This window comes from Gorilla gorilla, chromosome 7, assembly GCF_029281585.2.
Source record: "Gorilla gorilla gorilla isolate KB3781 chromosome 7, NHGRI_mGorGor1-v2.1_pri, whole genome shotgun sequence".
Classification (NCBI taxonomy): domain Eukaryota; kingdom Metazoa; phylum Chordata; class Mammalia; order Primates; family Hominidae; genus Gorilla; species Gorilla gorilla.
In genome coordinates this window covers 69,143,316-69,168,710 of record NC_073231.2, presented here as the reverse complement: position 1 = coordinate 69,168,710, position 25,395 = coordinate 69,143,316, and the positions used below count along the sequence as shown (strand labels likewise).

General features: G+C 37.5%; 1 protein-coding gene across 1 annotated transcript in view; it reads right to left on the bottom strand.

Annotated features, from left to right (window-relative positions):
* Positions 1–25,395, bottom strand: part of PXDNL (peroxidasin like) — a 508,880-nt gene that overhangs the window by 320,315 nt on the left and 163,170 nt on the right. The gene's annotated exons all lie outside the window — the stretch shown is intronic.

The following is a 25,395-nucleotide window of genomic DNA, read 5'->3' as shown; positions in this document are numbered from 1 at the left end:
ACCTTGGCCTCTCAAAGTGCTGGGATTACAGACGTGAGCCACCACGCCCTGCCTCTGTTTTCTTTTTTTTATTTTTCATTTTGATTCCTGGCATTAGGGAAATCTCTACCAAAATTCTAGCTGAACACAAGTAAAAAGAACAGTCTTCAGAGACTACATGTAACAAAAAGAAGACTTTACAAAAAAGTAGTTTAGAAAAGTCACTAACAGCAAACAGCTACAGACCATAGCAAACAAAAAACAAATCTTGAAGAGGGGAAAAAAACTGATTTCCAGAGTCACCATATTATCTATTCAAAATATCCAAGTTGCAACAGAAACTATGAGCCTTGCAAAGAAGCAAGAAAGTTTGTCCAGTTCGCAAAAGGCACTAATGAAAATTGTCCATGATGAAACAAACACAAACATTGGACTAACTAGACAAAGACTTTCAAATCAACTGTCTTAAATATGCTTTTAAAAAAGCCAAAAGAAACCACGGCAAAGAGATAAAGGAAACTGGAGGACAATGTATGAACAAATAGAGAATATCCATAGAGAAATAGAAAGTATGTAAAGGAAGCAGACATAGTGGAGATTAAAAATATAAAAAGACATATTGTAGCTGAAAAATACAGTAGCCAAATGAAAGACTCACTAGAGAGTTTCAACAGCACATTTGAGAAGGCAAAAGAAAGAATCAGCACTCTGGAAGATAGGTCAACTGAAATTATCCAGCCTGAGGAGCAGAAAGTAAAAAGAATGAAGAAAAATGAACAGAACCTAAGAGACTGTGGGACACTATCAAGCATGTTAACATACACATAAATGAGAAATCCCAGGAAAAGAGAGAGAGAAAAAGGAAAATAAAGAATACTTGAAGAAATAGTAGACAAAACCTTTCCAAATTTGATAAAAGATAAGAATCTGAACATCCAAGAAGTTCAGTGAGCTCCAAGAAAGATAAATGCAAAAGATCCGCAGAGAGACACATTATTATCAAATTTTGATAGCCAAAAACAAGAGAATGTTTAAAGCACTAAGAGAGAAGCAACTTGTCATGTACAAGCGACCCACAGTAAGATTAACAGCAGATTTATCATCAGAAACCATGCAGACATGAAGGAAACAGAATGACATTTTAAAGTGCTGAAAATTTTTAAAACTGTCAACAAAAGTCTTTTATATCTAGCAAACCTATCCCTCGAAAATGAATAATAAGATGGCATACTGCCCAAAGCAATTTGCAGATTCAATGCTATTCGTAGCAAACTACAAATGACATTTTTCAAAGAATTAGAAAAATCTATTTTACAATTAATATGGAACCAAAAAAAAACCCATATAGCCAAGGCAATCCAAAGCAAAAAGAATAAAACTGGAGGCATTACATTATCCAACTTCAAACTATAATACAAGGCTATAGTAATCAAAACAACATGGTACTGGTACAAAAACAAACACATAGACCAATGGAAAAGAATAGAGTCCAAAAATAATGCCACACACTTACAATCAATTGATCTTAGACAAAATTGACAAAAACAAGCAGTGGGAAATTACTTCCTATTCAATAAATAATGCTGGGATAACTGGCTAGCCATATGCAGAAGATTAAAACTGGATGCCTTCCTTACACCATATATAAAAATAAATTCAAGATGGATTGAACACTGAAATGTAACATGTAAAACTATAAAAACCTTGTAAGATAACCTAGAAAATACGATTCTGGACATAGGCCTTGGCAAAGATTTTATGACAAAGATGCCAAAAGCAATTGCAACACAAACAAAAAGTGACAAATGTGACCTAATTAAACTAAAGAGCTTCTACGCAGCAAAATAAAGTATCAACGGAGTAAACAGACAGCCTACAAAATGGGAGAAAATATTTGCAAACTATGCATCCAACAAAGGTCTAATATCCAGAATCTATAAGGAATGTAAAGAAATCACCAAGCAAACCACAAACAACCCCGTTAAAAAGTAGGCAAGGGACATAAACACTTTTCAAAAAAGTCATACATACAGCCAACAAGCATATGAAAAAATGCTCAACATCACTAATCATTAGAGAAATGCAAATCAAACCCACAATGAGATACTGTCTCATAACGGTCAGAATAGTTATTATCTAAGAGTCAAAAATAACAGATGCTGGCAAGGTTGTAGAGAAAAGGGAATGCTTATACACTGCTGGTGGGAACATAAATTAGTTCAGCCATTGTGGAAAGCAGTGTGGCTATTTCTCAAAGAACTTAAAGCAGTATTACCATTCGACCTACCAACCTCTTTGTTGGGTATATACCCAAAGAAATATAAATTGTTCTGTCATAAAGACACATGCATATCTATGTTCATCGCAGCACTATTCATAACAACAAAGACACAGAATCAACTTAAAAGGCCATCAACGGTAAACTGGATAAAGAAAATGTAGTATATATACACCATGGAATACCGTGCAACCATTAAAAAGAATGAGATCATGTTCTTTACAGCAATATGGATGGAGTTGGAGGACATTATCCTTAGCAAACTAATGCAGGAACAGAAAACCAAATACCACATGTTCTTACTTATAAGTGGAAGCTAAACAATGAGAACACGTGGACACAAAGAAGAGAACAACAGACACCAGAGCCTACTTAGGGTGAGGAACGGGAGGAGGGAAAAAAATTGAGAAACTACCTATTGGGTATGATGCTCATTACCTGGGTAATGAAATAATCTGTACACCAAACCCCCATGACATGCAATTTACCTGTATTACAAAGCTGCACATGTACCCCTCAACCTAAAATAAAAGCTTTTTAAAAATGAAGATATTAAGACATTTCTAGATAAACAAGAGCTAAGAGATTTTATTGTTAGTGGACCTATCCTACAAGAAATTTTAGAGGGAATCTTTTGAGCTGACATGAAAGGACACTAAATAACAGCTCTAAACAATACAGAGAAGTGAAAATATCCAGTAGAGATAACTATATAGGTAATTATAAAGGACACAATTATTAAATTTCAGGGTTTAAGTCTTCTTTTGATTTCCCATATGATCTAAAATGTAAATACATAAAATAATAGCTATAAATTTATGTTCACAGGCACACCATAATAAAGATGTAATATGTAATAGTAACGATATCAATTACCTCGTGTCTCATTTCTCAAGGAAATGGGATCAGAATCAAAATAGTAAAATAAAAAATTAATTAAATGCAAAAGAAGGTAGTAATGGAGGAGAAGAAGAACAGGAAAGGTATAAAACATACAGAAAACAGGAAAATGACAGAAGTAAGTCCTTTCTTACCAGTAATTATTTTTAATATAAATAGATTGAGTTCTCCAATCAAAAGGCAGAGAGCAGCAGAATGACTTTTAAAACATGATGCAAATAATTTTTTTGGCTATGACCCCAAAACAACAAACAACAGGGCCCCAAATTATATGAAGAAAAAAGGACCACTGAAGAGAGAAAGTGATAGTTCTACAGTAATAGTTGGAGACTCCAATACCCTACTTTTAATAATGGATAGAACATGTAGACAGAAGATAAATAACAATATAGAGGACTTGAAAAGCACTGTAAATCAACTACATCTAACAGGCTATATAAATATATTTACACCACAACAGGCAGGGTGTGGTGGCTCATGCCTGTAATCCCAGCACTTTGGGAAGCCGAGGCGGGCAGATCACTTGAGCCCAGGAGTTCAAGACTAGCCTGGTCAACATGGCAAAATCTTGTCTCTACAAAATGTAAAGAAAAATGAGCCAGGCATGGTGGCACATGCCTGTAGTCCCAGCTACTCAGGAGGCTAAGGTGGGAGGATCATGTTAGCCAAGAGTTCAAGGCTGCAGTGAACTATGATTGCATTACTGCCTGGGCAACAGAATGAGACCCTATCTCAATCAATCAATCAATCAATCAAGTATTTAAAAAATAAAAATAAATAAAAATATTTACACCACGATGCAGTTATAGAATAAACATTTTTTCAAGTACTTACAGAACGTTTAAGATGGACCACATATCAAACCATAAATCCAAAGTATTAATAAGCTTTAATAGATTGAAATAATACAAAATATCTTCCCTAACCAAATAGAATGAATTTAGAAATCAGTAACAGAAGTAAAACTGGAAAATTCATAAATATGTGGCAATTAAACTATATACCCTTTTGTTTTTTGTTTTGTTTTGTTTTCTGTAATTTTAGATTTTCTGTTATTTTAGATTCAGGGGGTACATGTGTAGGTTTGTTACATGGGTATACTGGGTGATGCTGAGTTTTGGAGTATAAATGATCCTGTCATACAGATAGTGATCGCATTACACAATATGTAGCTTTTCAGTCCTTGCACCCTTCCCTCTCTCACCATTCTAATACCCCCAGTGTCAATTTGTTCCCATATTTATGTCCATATGTACCCAATGTTTAGCTCACACTTACAAGTGAGAACACATGGTATTTGGTTTTTCTGTTTCTGCATTAATGTGCTTAGGATAATGAGCTCCAGCTGCATCCACGTTACTGCAAAGGACATGATTTCATTCTCTTTTGTGGATGCATAGTAGTCCATGGTGTATGTGTACCACATTTTCTGTATCCAATCCACTGTTGATAGGCACCTAGGTTGATTCTGTCTTTGTTATCGTGAGAGTGCTATAATGAACATATGAATGCATGTGTCTTTTTGGTAGTACAGTTGTTTTTCCTTTGGGTATATACCCTGCAATGAGATTGCTGGGTCGAATGGTAGTTTAAGTTCTTTGAGAAATCTCCAACCTGCTTTCCACAGAGACTGAACTAATTTACATTCCCACCAACAGCATATAAGTGTTCTCCTTTCTCTGCAGCCTTACCAGCATCTGTTGTTTTTTAACTTCTTAATAATAGCCATTATCTGCAGTGAGCTATGGTCATGTCACTGCATTCTAGCCTGTGTGACAGAGCAAGACCCCATCTCTAAAAAGAAGAAGAAGAAGAATAGTCATTCTGACAGGTGTGAAATAGTGTTTTACTGTGGTTTCAATTTGCATTTCTCAGATGATTAGTGATGTGGAGCATTTTTTCATATGTTTGTTGGCCGCTTGTATGTCTTTCTTTGAGAAGTGTCTGTTCATGTTCTTTGTTCACTTTTTGATGGGGTTATGTGTTTTTGGCTTCTTTAATTGTTTAAGTTCCTTATACATTCTGAATACTAGACCGTTATTGGATGCACAGTTTGTAAATATTTCCTTCTATCCTATAGCCTATTTATTCTGTTGATAGTTTCTTTTGTTATGGAGGAGCTCTATAGTTTAATCAGGTCCTGCTTGTCAATGTTTGTTTTTGTTGCAATTGCTTTTGAGGACTTAGTCATAAATTATTTCCCAAGTCCAGCATCCAGAATGGTATTTCCTAGGTTTTCTAGGATTTTTAGAGTTTGTGATCTTATATCTGTATCTTTAGTGCAATTTGAGCTAATTTTTTTATACAGTGAAATGTAGGGATCCAGTATCCTTCTTCTGCATATGGCTAGCCAGTTATCGCAGCACCATTTATTGAATAGGGAGTCTTTTCCCCATTGTTTATTTTTGTTGACTTTTTCAAAGATCAGTTGGCTGTAGGTGTGCAGCTTTCTTTCTGGGTTCTCTATTCTGTTCCATTGGTTTATATGTCTGTTTTTGAATCAGTACCATGCTGTTTTGGTTACTATAGCCTCATAATATAGTTTGAAGTTGGGTTATGTGATGCCTCTGGCTTTGCTCTTTTTGCTTAAGACTTCTTTGGCTATTTGGGCTGTCATTTGGTTCTGTATTAATTTTAGAATAGTTTTTTACAATTCTGTGAAAAATGACATTCGTAGTTTGATAGGAATAGTGCTGAATCTGTAGATTGCTTTGGGCAGTGTGGCCATTTTAATAATGTTTATTCTTCCAATCCATGAGCATGGACTGTTTTTCCATTTGTTTGTGTCATCTATGATTTCTTTCAGCAGTGTTTTGTACTTTTCCTTATAGAGCTCTTTCACCTCTTTGGTTAGATGTATTCCTACATATTTTATTTTTTTGTGGCTATTGAAAATGGGATTGCACTCTTGATATGGCTCCCGGTTTGAACATTATTAGTGTATAGAAATGATATTGATTTCTGTACATTGACTTTGTATTGTGAAACCTTACTGAAGTCACTTATCAGTTCTGGGAGCCTTTTGATGGAATCTTTAGGGTTTTCTAGGTACAGAATCATATTGTCAGTGAAGACAGATAATTTGACTTCTTCTTTTCCTATTTGGAAGTCTTTTATTTCTTTCTCTAGTCTGATTTCTCTGAATAGGACTTCCAGTACTATGTTGAATAGGGGTGGTGAGAGTAGGCATCCTGTCTTCTTCTAGTTTTTAAGGGGAATGCTTCCAGCTTTTGCCCATCCAGTATGATGTCAGATGACAACACACTCTTTAAATGACAAATGGGTCAGAGAAGAAATCATGAGGGAAATTTAAAAATACTTAGGACAAACGAAAACAAAAATACAATATACCAAAACTTATGGGATGCAGTGAAAGCAGTGCTGAGAGAGAAATTTATAACTGTAAAGGCCTACATTTTCAAAAAGTAGAAGATCTCAAATGGATAACCTAACTTTACATCTGAAGGAGTTAGAAACAGAAAAGCAAGCTAAATGCAAAGCAACCAGAAGGAAGAAAATTAAGATTAGAGTGGAGATAAATGAAACAGAGAAGAGAAAAACAATAAATAGAGTCAATGAAACCAAAAGTTGGTTCTTTGAAAAGATCAATACAATTTTAAAAACTTTAGCTAGGCTAACCATGAAAGCAAGAAAAATAAAAAGTGAAGACAATACTACTGACTTTATTAAAAGAGATAAATAAAATATGAGAGTACTATTAAAATTGTACACCAACAAATTAGATAACCTAAATAAAATAGAGAAATTATTAGAAATAGACAAATTACAAAAACTGTCTCAAAAAAAGCAGAAAATCTGAGTGGGGGGTGAAGTACTTTTTAAGAGATTGAATCAATAATCAAAAACCTCAAAACAAAGAAAACCTCAAGACCAGATAGTTTCACTCATAAATTTTATCAAATATTTAAAGAATTAATACCACCTCTTCTCAAAATTTTCCAAAAAAATAGAAGAGGAAGGAACGCTTCTTAACTCACTCTATGAGTTTAGTATTAGCCTGCTACTAAACACAGACAAGACACCACAAGAGAAGAAAATACAGAGCAATATCTTTTAGTAATAGTGATGCAAAAATTGTTCAACAAAATACTGGAAAATTGAATAAAAAGCATAACATAAACATTATTCACCAGGATCAAGTAGATTTAACCTAAGAATGCAAGGATAGTTTAACATAAGAAAGTCAACCAATGTTATGCACCACATTAATGGAATGATGGAGGAGAAAACACAATCCTATCAAATGATACGTAAAAAGTATTTGACAAAATTCAACACCCTTTTATAATCAACAAAGAATACTCAAAAAACAAGTAATAGCAGGAAATTTCTGAACATAATAAAGGACATTTATTAAAAATCCAGATAACATTATACTTAATGGTGAAAGAAACCTTCCCCCTAAGATCAGGAACATGACAAAGATGCCTATTTTCATCACTATTATTTAACGCTATATTGGAAGTTCTAGTCAGAGCAGTTAGGCAATAAAAAGAAATACAGGCATCCAAACTGGAAAAGAAGAAGTAAAACTATCTCTATTCACAGATGGCATAATGTGTACCTAGAAAATCTCAAAGATTTCAGAAAATAACTACTATAGATAATAAATCAATTTATCACACTTGCAGGTACAAAGTCAACATGCAAAAATCTGCTGTGTTCTGTACATCAGCAATAAATAATCTGAAAAGGAAATTAAGAAAACAATTATACTTATCATCAAAAAGAATAAAATGTCTAGAAATAAATTTAATCAAAGTAAACATTTATACATTAAAAACTATAAACATTGCTAAAAGAATAAGGAAGACCTAAATAAATGAAAAAGGATTTCATGTTTATGAATTGGAAAGCTTAAGATGTTGAGATTACAACTACCAAAGTGATACACAGATGTAATACAATCCCTATAAAATTTCCAATGACTTTTTTTTTTTTTCTGCAGAAGTAGAAAACCTGTCCTGAGTAGTGGTTCTCCCAGCATGGAGTGTGAGATCTGAGAATGGACAGACTGCCTCCTCAAGTGGGTCCCTGACCCCAGAGTAGCCTAACTGGGAGGCAACCCCCAGTAGGGGCAGACTGACACCTCACATGGCTGGGTACCCCTCTGAGATGAAGCTTCCAGAGGAACGATCAGGTAGCAACATTTGCTGTTCAACAATATTCACTGCTTTGCAGCCCCCACTGCTAATTCCCAGGCAAACAGGGTCTGGAGTGGACCTCCAGGAAACTCCAACAGACCTGCAGCTGAGGGTCCTGACTGTTAGAAGGAAAACTAACAAACAGAAAGGACATCCACACCAAAACTCCATCTGTATGTCACCATCATCAAAGACCAAAGGTAGATAAAACCATAAAACCACAAAGATGGGGAAAAAAACAGAGCAGGAAAGCTGAAAAGTCTAAAAATCAGAGTGCCTCTCCCCCTACAAACAAATGCAGCTCCTCACCAGCAACGGAACAAAGCAGGACAGAGAATGACTTTGACGAGTTGAAAGAAGAAGGCTTCAGATGATCAAACTTACCCGAGATAAAGGACTAAGGTCGAACCCATCGCGAAGAAGCCAAAAACCTTGAAAAAAGATTAGACGAATGGCTAACTAGAATAAACAGTGTAGAGAAGTCCTTAAATGACCTGATGGAGCTGAAAACCATTGCACAAGAACTACATAATGAATGCACAAGCTTCAGTAGCCGATTCTATCAACCGGAAGAAAGGGTATCAGTGATGGAAGATCAAATGAATGAAATGAAGTGAAAAGAGAAGTTTAGAGAAAAAAGAGTAAAAAGAAATGAACAAAGCCTCCAAGAAATATGGGACTATGTGAAAAGACCAAATCTACATCTGATTGGTCTACCTGAAAGTGACAGGGAGAATGGAACCAAGTTAGAAAACACTCTGCAGGATATTATCCAGGAGAACTTCCCCAACATAGCAAGGCAGGCCAACATTCAAATTCAGGAAATACAGAGAATGCCACAAAGATACTCCTCGAGAAGAGCAACTCCGAGACATATAATTGTCAGATTCACCAAAGTTGAAATGAAGGAAAAAATGTTAAGGGCAGCCAGAGAGAAAGGTCGGGTTACCCACAAGGGGAAGCCCATGAGACTAACGGCAGATCTGTCAGCAGAAACTCTACAATCCAGAAGAGACTGGCGGCGAATATTCAACATTCTTAAAGAAAAGAATTTTCAACCCAGAATTTCATATCCAGCCAAACTAGCTTCATAACTGAAGGATAAATAAAATACTTTACAGACAAACAAATGCTGAGAGATTTTGTCACCACCAGGCCTGCCCTAAAAGAGCTCCTGAAGGAAGCACTAAACATGGAAAGGAACAACCGGCACCAGCCACTGCAAAAACATGCCAAATTGTAAAGACCATCGAGGCTAGGAAGAAACTGCACCAACTAACGACCAAAATAACCAGCTAACATCATAATGACAGGATCAAATTCACACATAACAATATTAACTTTAAATGTAAATGGGCTAAATGCTCCAATTAAAAGACACAGACTGGCAAATTGGATAAAGAGTCAAGACCCATCAGTGTGCTATATTCAGGAGACCCATCTCACGTGCAGAGACACACGTAGGCTCAAAATAAAGGTATAGAGGAAGATCTACCAAGCAAATAGAAAACAACAAAGGGCAGGGGTTGCAATCCTAGTCTCTGATAAAACAGACTTTAAACCAACAAAGATTAAAAGAGACAAAGAAGGCCATTACATAATGGTAAAGGGATCAATTCAACAAGAAGAGCTAACTATCCTAAATATATATGCACCCAATACAGGAGCACCCAGATTCATAAAGCAAGTACTTAGAGACCTACAAAGAGACTTAGACTCCCACACAATAATAACGGGAGACTTTAACACCCCACTGTCAACATTAGACAGATCAACGAGACAGAAAGTTAACAAGGATATCCAGGAATTGAACTCAGCTCTGCACCAAGCAGACCTAATAGACATCTACAGAACTCTCCACCCCAAATCAACAGAATATACATTCATCTCAGCACCACATCACACTTATTCCAAAATTGAACACATAGTTGGAAGTAAACCACTCCTCAGCAAATGTAAAAGAACAGAAATTACAACAAACTGTCTCTCAGATGACAGTACAATCAAACTAGAACTCAGGATTAAGAAACTCGCTCAAAACCGCTCAACTACATGGAGACTGAACAACCTGCTCCTGAATGACTACTGGGTACATAATGAAATGAAGGCAGAAATAAAGATGTTCTTTGAAACCAAGGAGAACAAAGACACAACATACCAGAATCTCTGGGACACATTTAAAGCAGTGTGTACAGGGAAATTTATAGCACTAAATGCCCACAAGAGAAAGCAAGAAAGATCTAAAACTCACACCCTAACATCACAATTAAAAGAACTAGAAAAGCACGAGCAAACACATTCAAAAGCTAGCAGAAGGCAAGAAATAACTAAAATCAGAGCAGAACTGAAGGAGATAGAGACACAAAAAACCCTTCAAAAACATCAACGAATCCAGGAGCTGGTTTTTTGAAAAGATAAACAAAATTGATAGACCACTAGCAAGACTAATAAAGAAGAAAAGAGAGAAGAATCAAATAGACGCATTAAAAAATGATAAAGGGGATCACCACCGATCCCACACAAATACAAATTACCATCAGAGAATACTACAAACACTTCTATGCAAATAAACTAGAAAATCTAGAAGAAATGGATAAATTCCTTGACACATACACTCTCCCAAGACTAAACCAGGAAGAAGTTGAATCTCTGAATAGACCAATAACAGGAGCTGAAATTGTGGCAATAATCAATAGCTTACCAACCAAAAAGAGTCCAGGACCAGATGGATTCACAGCCGAATTCTACCAGAGGTACAAGGAGGAACTGGTACCATTCCTTCTGAAACTATTCCAATCAATAGAAAAAGTGGGAATCCTCCCTAACTCATTTTATGAGGCCAGCATCATCCTGATACCAAAGCCAGGAAGAGACACAACCAAAAAAGAGAATTTTAGACCAATATACTTGATGAACATCGATGCAAAAATCCTCAATAAAATACTGGCAAACCGAATCCAGCAGCACATCAAAAAGCTTATCCACCATGATCAAGTGGGCTTCATCCCTGGGATGGAAGGCTGGCTCAATATATGCAAATCAATAAATGTAATCCAGCATAGAAACAGAACCAAAGACAAAAACCACATGATTATTTCAATAGATGCAGATAAGGCCTTTGACAAAATTCAACAACCCTTCATGCTAAAAACTCTCAATAGATTAGGTATTGATGGGACATATCTCAAAATAATAAGAGCTATCTATGACAAACCCACAGCCAATATCACACTGAATGGGCAAAAACTGGAAGCATTCCCTTTGAAAACTGGCACAAGACAGGGATGCCCTCTCTCACCACTCCTATTCAACATAGTGTTGGAAGTTCTGGCCAGGGCAATTAGGCAGGAGAAGGAAATAAAGCGTATTCAATTAGGAAAAGAGGAACTCAAATTGTCCCTGTTTGCAGATGACATGATTGTATATCTAGAAAACCCCATTGTCTCAGCCCAAATTCTCCTTAAGCTGATAAGCAACTTCAGCAAAATCTCAGGATACAAAATCAATGTACAAAAATCACAAGCATTCTTATACACCAATAACAGACAAACAGAGAGCCAAATCATAAGTGAACTCCCATTCACAATTGCTTCAAAGAGAATAAAATACCTAGGAATCCACCTTACAAGGGACGTGAAGGACCTCTTCAAGGAGAACTACAAACCACTGCTCAGTGAAATTAAAGAGGACACAAAGAAATGGAAGAACATTCCATGCTCATGGGTAGGAAGAATCAATATCGTGAAAATGGCCATACTGCCCAAGGTAATTTATACATTCAATGCCATCCCCATCAAGCTACCAAGGACTTTCTTCACAGAATTGGAAAAAACTACTTTAAAATTCATATGGAACCAAAAAAGAGCCTGCATCGCCAAGTCAATCCTAAGCCAAAAGAACAAAGCTGGAGGCATCACGCTACCTGACTTCAAACTATACCACTAGGCTACAGTAACCAAAACAGCATGGTACTGGTACCAAAACAGAGATATAGATCAATGGAACAGCACAGAGCCCTCAGAAATAGCGCCGCATATCTACAACCATCTGATCTTTGACAAACCTGACAAAAACAAGCAATGGGGAAAGGATTCCCTATTTAATAAATGGTGCTGGGAAAACTGGCTAGCCATATGTAGAAAGCTGAAACTGGATCCCTTCCTTACACCTTATACAAAAATTAATTCAAGATGGATTAAAGACTTAAATGTTAGACCTAAAACCATAAAAGCCCTAGAACAAAACCTAGGCATTACCATTCAGGACATAGGCATGGGCAAGGACTTCATGTTTAAAACACCAAAGGCAATGGCAACAAAAGCCAAAATTGACAAATGGGACCTAATTAAACCAAAGAGCTTCTGCACAGCAAAAGAAACTACCATCAGAATGAACAGGCAACCTACAAAATGGGAGAAAATTTTTGCAACCTACTCATCTGACAGAGGGCTAATATCCAGAATCTACAATGAACTCAAACAAATTTACAAGAAAAAAACAAACAACCCTATCAAAAAGTGGGCGAAGGACATGAACAGACACTTCTCAAAAGAAGACATTTATGCAGCCAAAAAACACATGAAAGAATGCTTACCATCACTGGCCATCAGAGAAATGCAAATCAAAACCACAATGAGATACCATCTCATACCAGTTAGAATGGCAATCATTAAAAAGTCAGGAAACAACAGGTGCTGGAGAGGATGTGGAGAAATAGGAACACTTTTACACTGTTGGTGGGACTGTAAACTAGTTCAACCATTGTGGAAGTCAGTGTGGCGATTCCTCAGGGATCTAGAACTAGAAATACCATTTGACCCAGCCATCCCATTACTGGGTATATACCCAAAGGACTATAAATCATGCTGCTATAAAGAGACATGCACACGTATGTTTATTGCAGCTCTATTCACAATAGCAAAGACTTGGAACCAACCCAAATGTCCAACAATGATAGACTGGATTAAGAAAATGTGGCACATATACACCATGGAATACTATACAGCCATAAAAAATGATGAGTTCATGTCCTGTGTAGGGACATGGATGAAATTGGAAACCATCATTCTCAGTAAACTATCGCAAGAACAAAAAACCAAACACCGCATGTTCTCACTCATAGGTGGGAATTGAACAATGAGAACACATGGACACAGGAAGGGGAACATCACACTCTGGGGACTGTTGTGGGGTGGAGGGAGGGGGGAGGGATAGCATTGGGAGATATACCTAATGCTAAATGATGAGTTAATGGGTGCAGCACACCAGCATGGGCACATGTATACATGTGTAACTAACCCACACATTGTGCACATGTACCCTAAAACTTAAAGTATAATAATATAAAATAAAGTAAAATAAAATAAAAAAATGCAAATCAATAAACATAATCCAGCATATAAACAGAACCAAAGACAAAAACTACATGATTATCTCAATAGATGCAGATAAGGCCTTTGACAAAATTCAACAGCCCTTCAGGCTAAAAACTGTCAACAAATTAGGTATTGATTGGACATATCTCAAAATAATAAGAGTTATTTATGACAAACCCACAGCCAATATCACACTGAATGGGCAAAAACTGGAAGCATTCCCTTTGAAAACTGGCACAAGACAGGGATGCCCTCTCTCATCACTCCTGTTCAACATAGCGTTGGAAGTTCTGGCCAGGGCAATCAGGCAGGAGAAAGAAATAAAGGGTATTCAATTAGGAAAAGAGGAAGTCATATTTTCCCTGTCTGCAGATGACATGACTGTATATTTAGAAACCCCATTGTCTCAGCCCAAAATCTCCTTAAGCTGATAAGCAACTTCAGCAAAGTCTCGGGATACAAAATCAACGTGCAAAAATCACAAGCATTCTTATACACCAATAACAGGCAAACAGAGAGCCAAATCATGAGTCAACTCCCATTCACAATTGCTTCAAAGAGAATAAAATACCTAGGAATCCACCTTACAAGGGATGTGAAGGACCTCTTCAAGGAGAACTACAAACCACTGCTCAATGAAATAAAAGAGGACACAAACAAATGGAAGAACATTCCATGCTCATGGAGAGGAAGAATCAATGTCATGAAAATGGCCATACTGCCAAAGGTAATTTATAGATTCAATGACATCCCCATCAAGCTACCAATGACTTTCTTCACAGAATTGGAAAAAATTACTTTAAAGTTCATATGGAACCAAAAAAGAGCCCACATTGCCAAGACAATCCTAAGCAAAAAGAACAAAGCTGGAGGCATCACCCTACCTGACTTCAAACTATACCACAAGGCTACAGTAACCAAAACAGCATGGTACTGGTACCAAAACAGAGATATAGACCAATGGAACAGAACAGAGCCCTCAGAAATAATACCACACATCTACAACCATCTGATCTTTGACAAACCTGAAAAAAACAAGCAACGGGGAAATGATTCCCTATTTAATAAATGGTGTTGGGAAAACTGGCCTGCCATATGTAGAAAGCTGAAACTGGATCCCTTCCTTACACCTTATACAAAAATTAATTCAAGATGGATTAAAGACTTAAATGTTAGACCTAAAACCATAAAAACCTAGAACAAAACCTAGGCATTACCATTCAGGACATAGGCATGGGCAAGGACTTCACGTCTAAAACACCAAAAGCAATGGCAACAAAAGCCGAAATTGACAAGTGGGATCTAATTAAACTCAAGAGCTTCTGCACAGCAAAAGAAACTACCATCAGAGTGAACAGGCAACCTACAGAATGGGAGAAAATTTTTGCAATCTACTCATCTGACAAGGGGCTAATAGCCAGAATCTAGAAAGAACTCAAACAAATTTACAAGAAAAAAACAACCCCATCAAAAAATGGGTGAAGGATATGAACAGACACTTCTCAAAAGAAGACAATTATGCAGCCAACAGACACGTTAAAAAATGCTCATCATCACTGGCCAACGTGGTGAAACCCCATCTCTACTAAAAATACAAAAAATTAGCCGGGCATGGTGGCAGGCACCTGTAGTTCCAGCTACTGGGGAGGCTGAGGCAGGAGAATGGCGTGAACCTGGGAGGCGGAGCTTACAGTGAGTCGAGATCGCGCCACTGAACTCCAGCCTGGGCAACAGCATGAGACTCCGTCTCAAAAAAATAAATAAATTAATTAATTAAATAAGTAAAATAAAAAAATTATAATATTTTAAAAAGATCACATTTGATCAGAGAACTAAATAAAGTGAAGGAGACAGTTATGCCAGTCTCTAATAGTCTGGGTGGAGATCAGGGCAAATATATAAACCCTGTAGCAAAGGCACATTTATATATATATATATATACACACACATATATATATACATATATATACACACATATATATACATATATATACATATATACACATATATACATATATATATACACACATATATATATATATGGGTTATTTTTGTTTTTGTTTTTGTTTTGAGACGGAGTCTCACTCTGTCGCCCAGGCTGGAGTGCAGTGGCACTATCTCAGCTCATTGCAAGCTCCACCTCCCAGGTTCACGCCATTCTCCTGCCTCAGCCTCCCAAGTAGCTGGGACTACAAGCTCCTGCCACCGCGCCCGGCTAATTTTTTGTATTTTTAGTAGAGATGGGGTTTCACCGTGTTAGCCAGGATGGTCTCGATCTCCTGACCTCGTGATCCACCCGCCTCGGCCTCCCAAAGTGCTGGGATTACAGGCGTGAGTCACCGCGCCGGGACGATATTTATATTTTTAAAAAAATAAAAGCCTATAGTATCAGCAGCAGCATGAAGGGGGCTGAGTCTAGGAGCTCACGTCAGAAAAGGGCCCTAGGCTGATTGTAGACGGCCACATAGGTTATGGCGGGGACACGGATCCGTAGGTGGAAGAGAAGACTTTTGAATCAGTCAGGGTTCTCCAGAGAAACAGAACCAATAGGAAATACATGGAGATATAAAAGAGAAGATTTACACAGGAATTGCCTCACATGGTTGTGGAAGCCGAGAAGTCCCATGATCTGCCCTCTACAAAATGAAGACCCAGGAAAGCCCGTGGTACAGTCTGAAGGCCTGAGAGCTGGCCGGCTGTTGGTGCAGATTCCAGTTTTGAAGCCTGAGAGCCAGGAGAGCCATGGGCAAAAGATGGATGTCCCAGCTCAGCATTCAGGCAGAGTGCAAATTCCTCCTCCCTCTGACTTTTTGTTCTATGCAGGCCCTCAGTGGATAGGATAGCACCCACCCACACTAGGGACAGCCATCTGCTGTCCTCAGGCCACCAATTCATGCTTATCTCTTCCAGAAACACCCTCTCAGACACACTCAGAAATCGTGTCTAATCACATATCTGGGCATCCTGCACCCTGATTAATTTAAAATTAACCATCATACCATCAACGGATGGTGTTGAGCAGATGATTGAGATCATATAACATCTATTTAGAGGATCACACGGCTGCTTGAGGAGCTGGTAAAAAGAGACAGGGAGACCATTTAATTAGCTTTGGCTTTAGGTGAAAGGCAGTGAAGCCAGAGTGACTGCTGATAGCAGTGAGGTGGTGAACAGATCAGATTTGTAGTACATTTAAAGACAGAATGAAGTGCATTTGCTGATAGATGTAGGGTTTGAGGTAAAGAGAGGAGATTAGAACGACTTTAATATTACAGGCCACCTGATAGAATAAAAGTAACACAGCCTGAAATGGAGAAATTTACATGAGGAGCAAATTTGGTAAAATATATGAATCAAAAGTTTGATTTTATAAATACTGAGCTCGGGATGCTGACAGGCCTCAGATGTTGTGCAGACAGTTACGTGAAATCGAAGTTCAAAGTCATAGTGAAAACATAAATGTGGAGGGCCCAGTGTTGAAAACCATGGTGCTGGACATGCTCACCTTGAAGGTGAGTGTAAGGAAAGGGCTGCGTGCTGAGCTGTGAGGCACTGCAGCATAAAGACTGAGAAGAGGAAAGACAGAGGGAAAGGAAAACAAGAGCCAAGCAATGAGTTAGGAGGATACCAAGGAAAGGACTGTGTTATGGGATGAACTGTGTTCCCCGAAATGGGTATGTTGATGCCCTAACCCCTCATGTGACTAAATTTGCAGGTAGGGCCCCTCAAGAAGGAATTAATGTTAAGTGAAGTCTTAAGGACACTGCCCTGATCCAGTGACACTGGTGTCCTTATAAGGAGAGGAAGAGACAGCAGGATATCTGTGTGCAGAGAAAAGGCCAGTGAGGATGCAGGGAGAGATGACATTTACACACCAAGGAGAGAAGCCTCGGGAGAAACCAGACCTGCTGGCACCATGATCTTGGACTTCCATACTCCAGGACTGTGAGAAAATACACTTCTGTTTTTAAAGCCACCTGGTCTGTGGCATTTTGTTGTGATAGCCGTAGCCAACTAATACAAGTGATAACACAAAGTGCAATTAAGGAAAATATTTCAAAAAGGAGGAGTTGACCCCGTGTCAGATATTGCTGATTGGGCAAGCAAAACAAGCACTGAAGAATACCCACGAGATGGGGCACTTCCATGGCAGCCAACGGTTACCTTTCAGTGGCGTGGTAGTGCTCCAGACTGACCTGGGTAGGTTTAAGAGAGGAAGGGAGGAAAGCACACAGATAGAATGAGAAATGACAGCACTTCTAGGAGCCTTGCTCCTAAGGGGAGCAGGAAAATAGGGAGATAGCAAGAGAGAGGGAAAGAGGTGTCAGATCAAAGGAAGACATGTTACAGAAATTATTAAATGTCAGTATGTTTGTGTGAAAAGTACAAAAGAAAATGACAAACCGATGATTAGGAGAGATAGGGGACAATCGCAAGAATCTGCCACTGCCTGGGAGAGAAAGGAAATGATCCAGGGCACAGGTGGTTGTAGAAAGGGGCCAGGACGGTTTATTCAGTGCAGCAGGAGTGGAGAGAGAGCCGATGGCCTGGGAGTGCAAATGTCTATTCCTACTGGTACTTCAGCACATAGATATGCTGTAAAAAGGATACAACGTACTTTTAAGAGAAATGTATGCTCTTGGGTGTTTTCACCATTTTGGAGCTTTCTTTTTGGAAGCCAGGATGTATCATCCCTTATACAGGGTCTATGAATTCTGAGTAACATAAATTGAGGCAAAGGCAAATGATAAGAAGTCTCTAAGGAGACTTCATGGCCCAATTAGTAAAGCCCACACCTTAGAGCCAAGAAATATCTTGGATGTGCCAATCAGAGAACGGCAACATAGAGTTTTTATAAGCCAAATTTTCCTGGCATCCACCCCAGAAATTTCTCTCTATTTCTGGCCAGTATCAAAATACCGACACATGACAAGAAGTTGGGCCAAGGGGGAAATGAAGGTGAAGAGAACTTCTCAGAGAAGGTGAGTGATGGTAATTGTGCTACTGAAGCTTCACCTATGTGTTCTGGGAGTTCCCCAAAACGAGGCAGAGAGAAACTAAACAATTCAACTGAGCACTGTGCAAGCCTTTTGGAAAATACAGCAGGTTCTGTATTTGCATTATGTAGAAAAATGTGAGTCATCATTTTACAATGCAGAAGTTAAAATTTCCCCAAATCACAAAGAGACGGTAGTACATGAGGGGCAGTATTATGGAGTGGCTAGGAGCATGAACTTTGTAGCCAGAGCCCCTGTGTCAAGGAAAGATCTACCACTGCATTTTTCTGCAAGACTGACAAAGTTAACTGACTTCTCTGTGCATCAGTCTCCTCAGCTATAAAATAAGCATCATGATAGTGCTTCATGGGGTTTATTAAATCACAAGTAAATGAAAAACACTTAAAATAGTGTCTCCATAATATTGACTTTATTTTTAATATTTATTATTAGAATTTATAGTTAGACACAGAGAAGGGACTCAACAATATTAGCTTCTTTCTTTTTACTTTTTGCCTATTTTTTAATATCAAGAAGAGCACTGTAAAATATTGAATATTTGATTCTTAGATGGTATGACATCTTGGGCTTCATATAATGTTTGCTTTTATGGTGTTAGTTTCCAAAGTCACATAAAGTGTAGCCTTTTTCATGCATCATTCTTCTTTTTGCAACTCAAAATTAGGGTGTCTAAATATATGTCACTCTTACAGTACAACTACTATAATTACTCTCATTACTACTATTACTACCACCACCAATCATAACTAATGATAATAAACTTTTACCTTTCTGTAGTAGGCTGAATAATGGCCACCCAAAAATATCAGGTCATAATTCCTGGAATCTGTAAATTTTATCTGATAAGGAAAAGGGATCTTCGGGGATGTGATTAAATTAAGGATCTTGAAATGGGATTATTCAGAGTGGGCCCTTAATCCAATCACAACTATCCATGTAAAAGAGAGACTCTACAGACACTGAATAGAAAGCAATTCTTAGTGAGAGATAGAGGCAGAGATTGGAGTGATGTGGACTCAAGGCAAGAAACACCAAAGGATGCCAGCAGGGCCTGGATGCTAAAAGAGGCAAGGAGAAGTTTCTCTCCCAGAGCCTCTGGAGGGAAGGCAGTCCTGCCCACACCTTCCTTTCAGGCTTCTGGTCTCTAGAATTGTGAGAGAATCCATTTCTTTCGATTTAAGACACCAAGGCTTTGGTGATTTTTTTTACAGCAGCCCTAGAAAATCAATATAACTTCTTTGCGTTCCTCACACTATATTTTACATGTATTATTTTGTTTAATCATTACATTAATTATATGAGCTATGATTATCCTCTTTTATAGATATGGAAACTAACATCATACAGCTAATGAAAGTCAGAACTTGAGCTCTCACCCAGGTAGAAGATTCTAAAAGCTATCATTATGTTTATACTTGTGCTGTTATAATAATTTCATGTGGTCTTACTAAAATGTTTTAGTATGCTTAAAAACTATGTCAAAAATCACATTTAAACAACATAATAAAAAATTACAAATGGGTAGAAATTCCAAATTTGATTTAGTGCTCATACATTTCCTACTTATATACTTTCCTTTTTCTTCTACAAACAGGACACACAAGTGAAGAACAATGAATAAGAGGATGAAAAAATTAATATGGGTGCAAACATTTCATCATTAATTTTTAAGGGATTTATAAAGAAAAACTAGTAAAATTTCTGTGTCAAACAACATGCTTTAAGAAAAGAGAAACCTCTTTGGCTGGTAACTGTGTCTTCAGCCCTTCAGACAAGACACGCTCGAGGAAAAAAACGGCAGTAGTTGCAGTACCAACACAGACCCCAGCCTTGGTTTGTCATTTTCTCATGAATGTGAAAACAGCCTTTTCAGCTTGAAGAGGAAAGTCGGCAAATAACACACCTGTTAAGAGACTTGAAACTTTCCCGTTAAACATACTGTGTTTTTTAACCTGTAATTATAACAATTTTCCTTTTAAATCTTCTCTAGAGCTGAATCTTTTATTCTTTTGGAAATTGGGTAAATGTTTAATACTAGAAGACATAATCTCTTAGCTTTGTAGGTGAAGAAACTGTGATCCAAGGAGTAAAACAATTTACTCAAGGTCACGTATTTAGTCATTGTAAAGCACCTACCACAACACTTCACACATAACATGTTTACAGTAAAGAGAAAATCCTCTTATAATTTTTAATTTTATATTTCTAGTTGGGGGAGGAGTCTGTAATATATTTAGTATTGCAAATTGTGCATACATTAATGCTATTTCTTTTTAATTATGTTTTTATTTTAGTTTTTATTTTTGATTAAACATTTTATTGACTTTAGAAAAAATCTCATTATTGATCTGTTTCACAGATGAAATATTCTTTGGACAATGAAAATGCAGACCAGGCCTGGTGGCTCATGCCTGTAATCTCAGCACTTTGGGAGGCCGAGGCGGGTGGATCACCTGAGGTCAGGAGTTTGAGACCAGCTGGCCAACATAGTAAAACCTCATCTCTACTAAAAATACAAAAAATTGGCTAGGTGTGGTGCTGCATGCCTGTAATCCCAGCTAGTTGGGAGGCTGAGGCAGGAGAATCACTTAAACCCCAGAGGCAGAGATTGTAGTGAGCTGAGATCTGCTACCGTACTCCAGCCTCAACGACAAAGAGAGACTTTGTCTCAAAAATAAAAACATAAAAAAAATTCCAGTTAGTCACCTTTGAATTGATTCCATAGGAGTACTGTATCTTAAATGCTCCTTTATTATATACAGCAAAATAGTATTATATACAGACAAAGTCAAGAGATTAAGAGTAATATTCAAAACTTAACAATGTACAGGCATAGAGAAAAAAAAAATAAGTCTTCCAGTAGATTTTAAAGTCAACTATTTACCAATTGGAAGTTTGCTCTGATCTGCCCGGATTCTTCTCACTCACCCTATAGCCACTCAAAATGTTTCTGCCATGATCGAGTATAAAAGTTTGAAAAATAGACAAGACCACTTAACTTGGTTTTATTCTCCTGATGTTGTGATTTTGTTTTGTAGGATAACGAGGAAGAGAAATGTATTAGGAAGAGATCAGCCAGAGTCCTTCTTACATTGCTTTACCATGACCATTTTCCAATAAGCTAGCACTGTATTCAGTGCTCAGGCCCTATTGCTTGTGGAAATTGCCCTAGGAGAACTACCTCTAGGATCAGATCAGGTCAATAGGCAGAAGAATTGGTCTCATGTTGGTGAAGTTCAGTGCAATTTATGCTGCAGTGCCAAGTTTGTGGAGATAAATTAGTCTATTAGCCACTAGTGATAAGGTTGATTGTTGAACAGCAAAAGTGAGAATAATGCATTTAGTTTTGAATTTGGTAAGAGCAAAGACAAAATGACCTAACTCTTATCAGTGGTTTTGCCACAAATCGATCACTAGTTCATCATATGCCACTATCTTCTCAGTACAAGCTTTACAAAAAAAACTACAGCTAATATCACGTGCTGTCCCCTGAGACTGTACACAGACTGGAAAGGAAAACTGTTTATTTCCAAAGGACATGATTGTGTAATTACAAAAACCCAAAGGATATAAGCAAATGAGTAGAATAAGTGAGAATTAATTTAGTAAGGTCACTGGATACAATATCAATATACAAAAATCAATTGCATTTTATCTACTAGCATGAAATAAATAGAACATATAATTTAATGCCATTTAACAATAATATTAATACGTACATTAACTAATTATATGTGATATTTAGTTAAACACTCTACAAACTGCACCTATATCTATATAGCTTACCTAGGAATAAAGCGTAGTATATAATTTGGAAGCGATTTGGCCAAATTAGAATAAACACACATAGATGAGTGTGGGGAGACAGAGAAACGTGAATGGGGCAAAATGTTAACTAGTGAATTTATGTAAAAGGTACAAAGCAATTATCACGCCCTTCTTTTGAGATTTGGGTAGCTTTGAAATTTTCAAAAAAAAAAACATCAGAGGAAATGTTAGTAAACTTAAGGTTTAAGGAGTTAAATAACTTGCCACACTTCACAAAACAATTGGAAGGACCAGAAATACCCCCCAACCCCTCCCTTTTGACTTTCTTCTCAAGGTTCTTTTCACCTTGCTTTTCAATTAGGCCTTCCTTCCAGAAGGCAGATGAGTGAGGAGTGTCAGCCCTAGAATCAGATCTTCGTATTTCTGTTGTTGCTATTTAAATAGTGGCATGCATTTATTTTATTTTTGTGGTATAGTCTAACCTTTTGTCCTTGGCATTTATTAGCTATTGCTGTTCCTCCAGGGCTCAATCATCTTTTTTATAAGCATGATTGTGTTGTCCACAATTGAATTTGAGCCTGTTTCCCAAATGTATTACTCTTATCAGTGTCATCCAGAAACTGGAAGGCGGAGGCACCCTGGCAAGTCACAGAGCTCTGCCAGGCACCACTTGGTTGTGCTGCAGCGGGTGAAATTCAGGGTCTGATAACAGATCCTTGATCTTACCCTCTAGCTCTTAGGCTCCAGCAATACATAACATTTCTGGATTTTTTATTAAGTAAACCTCTTAGCAAGCTCTGTTTAATACAAAAATGCCAACTGTTTTTGAGAAAACCCTCTCTTTTACAATAGAGAAGCAATGTGGTTGGCATTTTTTTAAACTGTAAGAAAACAGTGGAGTTTCTGTGCAATTTACTATAAAGGCAACCCAAGGAAATAGAATCACCAGATGCTTGATTTCACTTTGTGATGCTATGTTCGTATAAGAGCCATATGGTCAAAATTTTTAATATTCTTCATGAAAAATTTAACTTTATTTTTTAAAAAATGTGTCCTTATTTCTTTTGCTTTTACAATGAATTAGTAAAGACCTTTGGGTCTTCACTTAACTGGACTAACAAATTCCTCTGAAGTCTCAGGAATGGTAAGTGTCTCATTGCTTAACTCATTTTCTAGACAGAAATCTCTCTCTCTCTCTCTCTCTCACACACACTCTCTGTCTGTCTCTCTGTCTCTCTCTCTCTCTCTGTCACACACACACACACACACAAACACACACACACACACACACACACCAACCACATGTACACACAACTTACTGTTTAAATGATCTACCATCCGTATTCCAGGGAAGTACTTTTCCTGAATGCTATCATGAGAAACCATATAGTCCAGCAGTTAACAGATCAAACTCTGTGGAACCCTGACTCTGCTCTTTACTATCAGCCTCAATTTGGGTAAATTACATTACAGCCATGAACCTCAATTTCCTCATCTGTAAAATGAACATAGTAACACCTACCACAAAGCATGAAAGAAAGGAATATAGATAATGTATATAAAGCAGCTAGTATAAAATGAGGCTTGCAATTAACAACATAATTACTATTTTATTATGGTTTTCTAATAAAAAATATTTAGAAACAAATTAATATTATCCATGGTTTCTGCCAAGTGAAGAAGTGGATTATTCATCAATAATTAGTGTTCATCAATAATTGTGTACTGTAACTCCAAAAAGTGGCCAAACCCCAATAGATTTTATCAGTTTGTCACACTCCTTGAATTTTTTAAATGGCAACTATCTCTAATGAAAATATTTGATAACATTTTATCATATTCACAATTTAATCAATGGATAAAATATTTGATTATCTATCATATACATGTTTCAGTAGACAGTGGTGAAAGGCTTCACCCAGAAATACTCATTAGAAGATACTCAATAGCCCGGCCATGGCGGTTCATGCCTGTAATCCCAACACTTTGGGAGGCCGAGGTGGGTGGATCACAAGGTCAGGAGATTGAGACCATCCTGGCCAACATGGCAAAACCCTGTCTCTACTAAAAATACAAAAATTAGCTGGGCATGGTGGCAGGCACCTGTAATCCCAGCAACTCAGGAGGCTGAGGCAGGAGAATTGCTTGAACCCGGGAGGGAGAGGTTGCAGTGAGCCAAGATCGTGCCCCTGCATTCCAGCCTGGGCGACAGAGCAAGGCTCTGTCTCAAAGAAAAAAATAATAATAATCAAATGCAGATATTTGGGCCCATCCTGAGAAGTCCTAAATTAGGATCCCTGGGGAAGAGGGCTAGGAATTTGCATGTCCACAAGCATTCCAGGAAATGTTTTTGTACATTGCACTTTGATAATCATTGCTTTATTGTAAAACAAAGAATAAACCCTGCAGTCCTTACTTTCTTATGTTCTTACATCATCCCAAACAGAGATACTGTGATAAAAATATGTGTGTTCCAGCATCAGTTACTGGAAAGAAACCAGATGGGAGAAGCACAAGTGTAAAGTTATGATCTCAATTCTAAAGTTAGAAGGGCTAGCTTGGCCTGAGTATGGTGAGTTCAGCCAAGTTGATAAAATTGCTAACTCTATCATGAGAATATTATGACAAGAAGACAAACACACCCACATGGGTCTAGCCTCACTGAAGATTCTTAACTTTCAGTGTGTTCACTCAGTGGATTAATCTAAATGCAGCATAGGAAGATTTTACATATTGAACCTCCAGTCATCATCTCTCATAGGTCTCTTCTCCTTATAGCACTTACTATACATAGGAATTTTTTCTATTACAGACATATTACAGTTGGGTGTTGGCTACCTGACTGCCCCACAATGTCAGACCATCAGTTGTATCATAGCAGGGGCATGTGCATTCGGATCCAAATACAAAAC